At 46.2% G+C, this 6000-nt stretch overlaps 1 protein-coding gene across 11 annotated transcripts in view; it reads right to left on the bottom strand.

The window, feature by feature from the left end:
* Positions 1-6000, bottom strand: part of Ank3 (ankyrin 3) — a 526650-nt gene that overhangs the window by 283911 nt on the left and 236739 nt on the right. The gene's annotated exons all lie outside the window — the stretch shown is intronic.

Genomic DNA, 6000 nt, shown 5'->3' on the forward strand with positions numbered 1-6000 from the left:
AAAACCGACTTCAGAAGCCTCCACGAGAAGGGAAAGGGCTGCAATTTATCCATCAGCCTAGATCCACACCAAGCGAAAAATTAACCCATCAGAGAACAGAGCTGCTTGGTTCAACTGCTGATGGTGGCAAAATCTATAAAATAAATTAGCTACATTTTCCCAGGGAGATGCTGACTCCATTTTCGGGCAAACAATGCATGCATTGCTGGCCTCAACAGGGCATCCTTTATGCCCTGTTAGTCCTGATGCATTTTGTGGTGAGGACTACAGAAGGGTCCGTTGTCTTTTTAAAACAACATGCTCATGGCGACACATTAGCCAGGAAGGCGTGAGCCCACTGTTGTGAAGGACAGATGCCCAATTCAGAGGTTCCCCAGGACTCTCCTCGCATGTGGTGTGAGGGGCAGAGGAGAGGGCAGTCGGGCTGTCATCAGTGTTTCAGAGGGGCTTTCAAGCCGGAGTTCATTGTAATCACGTTGCTGCTTGTGCCACCTGAGTCTTCAGTGACTGCAGCCTCTGAATATTCATTGTGTGAAGTGAAGCCGCAGCAAGGCTCAAGGATGCCGGTGTCTTCCGTCTTCTGTGAGCATGCACTGCAAGAGATCTAAGCAGGGAATCACACGCTCGCGCACACACACACTAGCACTGGCATGGGCAGCGTCAGCAAGAAGTGCCTGATACGCTAGACTGGGCCCAAAGCCTGTGGGCTCAAATTAAAGACATCTCAATCTCACCAAGAAAATCAAATAATGAGAATCAAAAGTGAGGCTCCATACTCTGGCCTAAGCACAGTGGGCCTTGGGAGGTGGACATACTGGGCTTTGCAGAGGGAACTCTGAGCTTCGGAAGGGAGGGAGCACAGTGCCCAGGGCACTGTGGGGATTGGGTTGTGGTTCTACAGAGCAGCTTCTCATCTGGTGTGTGTCTCGAGCACTGAGTAGAATTCTCACTGGCAATGTTTACAGACTGATTCTGCTCTAGACATCAAAGGGCCCCTCTCTCCCATTGAAGGTCCTCTAGACTCTGTCAGCAGTGATAAAGAATTGAAAGGTGCATAGCCCACAGCCTGTCATTCTTAAGTTGAAGGCACATGTCACTGAGATCAACTGAAAAGCATGCTGGTCACACAGTTGATGATGGCCTACTATGTGTACCCATTCACACATACTTGTTTCCCACAGAAACATCTTCATGAGGAAATGGTATATCATAAGAACCTTGATAAGGTCTCCAGAAACCACACTGGAAACAAAGTAGATGGGTGTGGTAGCTTGTAATCCCAGTGCTGGGCAGGCAGAGTCAGCAAATCCCAGGGGCTCACTGGCCCAGCCAGCCCAGTGTACTGGGTCAACTCCCAGCCAATGAGAAACGTTGCTTCAAAAAAGGATGATGGTGACACCTAAGGAATGACACATGAGATTGTCGTGTAGGCGCCACAGGCATGAACACACTCACTCACACATGTGCACATGCATATCCACACGTAACATGTGCACATGCATACAAAACACATGTGTGCATGCATGCGTGAATGTATCCAGGCGGGCATGCGAGTGCATGTGTGCACGCACCCACACAAGCACACACACACACACACACACACACACAGAGTTTTTATTTTGCCTATTAGATTGTCTTATCTAACAAGAAGGAGGCAAAGGCTGGGAAGGTATAGACCAATCTGACTCAAATTCAAAAGCAGATGAGCCCTAATTGAGAAATGAGGAAAAATCAGAGGCTTTAAGTTTTCTCACCAGGTTGTTTCTTCCAGAAGACATAGTGGAACAGGGGAAAGGCTAGCACATGCAGCCTTGCATGGCATCTCCCTAAATAAGCCCTATACTTTTGAGGAATATTCACACAGTTTCAGCCAGCTGAAGAGGGCAGCCAGCTACAGAACTGGCGACCTTCCCATTGGCTTCAGGATCCTTTTCTCCTCCCTTTATAGACACTAATGAGACTTCAAAATGTAGTGTATTTCTAAGTACCCTTGTTCAAGGTACCTTCTCCCAGGGAGGCTAGCAAAGCAATATTACTTTCATTGATCTCCACCAGTAACAATGAGAATAAACAAGCCACAGGTCCTCCACGCTAGAAGTCTTTGTTGCTCCAACACGGCCAGAAGTTGAGGATAAAGAATGACTTTTATTATACCATAGTGAGAAATATTCTACCCATTGGCTACTTCCTTGTTTTAGTAAGCCGGGAACACATCACAAATAAATTCTAAGGCACAGCCTATTGAGTTTCTTCCTTAGAAGAAATCCGTGGCTTTAGCCTCTGCTTACAGACCTGAACTCCAGAGACTTTACCAAGGAAGGTGCCCCTATGGGTCCTACATTTTAATTTTCTTACTGAAGGGCCAGCCTCTTCTCTTCATTCCTTGATTAAAACTTCCCTGAACTCTCCTGCTCTCATGGAGGTTAGAGATGACCGGGCAGATTGGCCAAGATGATATACTTCTGGAACATGTGGTCCCTAACACCGACAAGAATGGAATGCAGATGCGGAACCCGACAGGGAAAGACGGAGCATCCTAAAGCCAGCTCAGTGGTCATTCCCATCTAGAGCAGCCGGTCCGGTCCCGCTCCTAACAGACAGGCTTGTGGCCAGTGTGAAGAATGCCAAAGTTATTCAAAAGTGCAGTGTCCCAGCCTTAAAAGACTGCCCTCAAGGACAAAAAAAAAATTGTTCTTATTTTGTGAAAGTCTCAACTACAAGGATTCCTAGACCGTCCTTTAAAAATGTTGGGCAAGAGTGATTGCTTAAACTTTGTCTAAGCAGTGAGGGCTTTTCTCCCTCACTAAGTCCAGTGGAGGGGCAGGTGTCTTGGTGGCAACATGTGAGCAGTTTGGCTGAATCCAGAGAGGAGGCAGGGAGCCCTATCCTTCTTGTTCCTTCCACCTTCTTCTGGAAGTCAGAATGGATGTTGTCTGAAAGCAAGCACGTGGCAACCAAGAGTCCTGGCATTTCCTCTGGTTGTAACAATGTCACCACAACTGTTGTCTGGAAGGGACTCCTCGTAACAAAGTAACTTGATTTCTTACCAAAGTGAATGAGCTTCCTTTAGAATTGTTCTTCTATGTGTAGCGTCAGATCATGTGACCGCGAATAAGTAAAAATAATAGTTGTTTTCTTCCTTGGTAATTGGAGCAATAACTATTTCTTAAATAATAGTAAGTTAAGGTTCAAAACAATTGTGAGTAAATATTCTGTTAAAATCGACCGAATCCATTCATATCAGGATTTATAGACTTGAGATATCATGCCCAAAAACTTTCCACCTCTTCCTTCCACTCTGGTAGACCATCACCATTATCTCAAGGCAAGCTTTGATTATTTTATTAGTCCAGCCAATTGATAATTTGCCTACTCTTTGTTGTTGGTTCTGAGATTCCCATTCCACATCCCGACTCTGCATTGTTGACCTCAGGTGACAAATGACAACATATGTGATTTCTATGGAGATGACACGGCCACTTGGGTGACTGGCGGTTGAATAGCTGTGTATTTTTCCCCCTTGTTTTTCAAATGATTTCTTTGAGAATTTCAGACAATGTATTTTGGTCATAACCACTTCCTCAGATCCACCCATTAGTGAGTTATTACACAGTGGAGGGACGGAAGCTGGGCAGTGTGCAGACGCTATACACTACCATATGTTACTCCATGCTATAGAGTGATTGAACAAGCCACTGGCTGTAACGCTGCTTGGAAGCTGTGTTTTCCGGGCTTGACATCAGGTTGCCAGCAGTGAGTGACGTGTCTACTCTGACGGCATGGAGACTATTCCCTGCTCCATCCACTTCCCTCTCCTCAGAACGTGTGCAGCCTCACCATGACAGAGTAAAAACAGTTCTCCCCTCACAAAGGAAAATGGGCCCATTTTTATCTCATTAACTTTGGCAACAGATAGAGATACCATCAAGGGTTTCTGAGCAAGCTCCGATCAATTTGGAGAAACGAGGACAATAAGCAGCAAGGAGGCACCCTGGCAAATTCCAGACTTGGTCAGGCTCATTCTTCATTTTCAGAGGCTTGCAAAGGGCGTGGGTGGTGTGGCTGGAGATCCCCAAAGGGCTCTCCGGCTGAGTTCCTCCTGGGGAGGGACACCTGTGGTCCACGAGCACTGGCCTTGGCGCCATCTGTCTTAGCCCCGGCTCTGCCCTCCTTCCCTTTAAGAAGACAGCCCATTCAGCTAACTGGGCTGACCTCAGCACTGGAAGAGAGAGCCAGCTGTCCCAAGCACACCAGCTGCTTCAGTGACCTCACACGGGCAGATGGGAACAGACACGGGGATGGCTTCCCCATAGTCTTCCCGTCACAGCCACACAGGCCAGCCTAGAGATGGGGGCGGGGGGGGGGATCTTATTGCAAGAGGAAGGCACCGCAGCCACACCCCTGGTGTCTGCTGGCTTGAAAGGGGACACTGGTAGTACCAGGCGGAGCGATGAATCCACAGCGGGCAAGAGGGGGGTGTGCAAACAAAGGCAACCTGACAGCCTTTTCTGGTCCGGATTCCCACAGGCGGAGGAAGCCAAAGCAGATGACTGACTTGAAACACACCCTCTTGCTACTCCTGAACATGCTGTGTTTAGGTGACAGAAGTCACTGGGTGAAATAAAGGAAGCTACCTGGGGATCATCTTCTTCAGCAGACCTTATATGCTGTACTCATCAGCCCCTGTACGCATAGGAGGCTGTTGGGCCTGTGATGTGCCTAGCACAGCTAGAGAAGGCCATGTTTAACTTAACTAAAGTTCAGATTGATAACCCCTGCTCAGGTGAGATACTAGAACACAGCCAAGCATTATGTGGGGCAATTTTTACATGAAACTTCCTAAGTTTCAGCTAAAATACAGACCCACATTTTAAGACTTAAGTTTAATAAAATGTAAATTATCAAAAGAGCTTTTCTCACTGATTTTTCTCACCGTACAACTTCAAGTTAGTCTAGTTAAATCAAGTATAATTTCCCCGGTTAAAAATGTATCATTAAGAAATGACATGGATGGGTTTTGTTTTTTTTATTTCTACTGGACAGAAGTAGTTTGCATAAACCTATCATTCGTACTTACAAAGAGAGGATTTGATTTGCCAGAGATTGTCCTCCTAAAAGTAGATATTACCCCCCAAACAACCATCAGAGGATACTCAGGTACCATTATGCGCTCTCTCTCTCTCTCTCTCTCTCTTTCAGAAACATATTCTTACTGTAAAAGGGTATTATTCCAGCACTTGGGAAGCAGAGATAGGAGGGTTGTGTGTATGCTATCAACGTGGGCTACGCTGCAAGACCCTCTTCTAAAACACAAATAAGTAAGTAAGTAAATAAATAAAAAATAAACTGCCCATGCCTCTGGCATTTGCTGACTCTCTGCAAAAGCAAACACATAGGAAGAAAAGCCTTTGTTTCTAGAGAACGGAAGGCTCTCTAAGTATCAGTGTGCCTTGAGGAACAGCAAGGTATGCAGCAGCAGATCCTAGGATGGTCTCCAGTCAAATGTAGGTACTGGTTTTTCAGGCCCTTGGCTAAAAGAAGCGACCAAGTACTACTCGCACACCAGTCATGTTCTGTGTATGCTGTGCACTTGGTTCCTGGGTCATGTGCATGGATGAGACTTCATCCCTCAGTGGGAAAGAAAGATGAAATAAATAAAGAGGAATTAAGAAAGGTAGCCAACAATGGAAGCAGAGGAAGGGTAGGCAGGACAGAACCTCAGGTTAGCCCCCACCCCCAAAAAAAGTCCTTTCTAGGTCAGGGATATAGGCTCTTCCCCACTCACAATGCTATGAGTTAACCCTTCACGATCTAGTCAACTTAGCCAAGTGCTCATGTGCTAAACAGGTGACAGGGACACCGTTTATGTCCTCCATGAAGGTGCAGATAAGTCCACTCTCAGAACATTCCAGTCTTGAGAGTGAGGGCTGGGGGCCGTAAACAAAATAATGAGACAATTTCAGATAGAAGAAAAAGCAAAAAAAAAAAAAAAAAAAAAAA

This window comes from Alexandromys fortis, unplaced genomic scaffold (assembly GCF_014885135.2).
Source record: "Alexandromys fortis isolate MF-2015 unplaced genomic scaffold, M_Fortis_MF-2015_v1.1 scaffold_9, whole genome shotgun sequence".
NCBI classification, from domain to species: domain Eukaryota; kingdom Metazoa; phylum Chordata; class Mammalia; order Rodentia; family Cricetidae; genus Alexandromys; species Alexandromys fortis.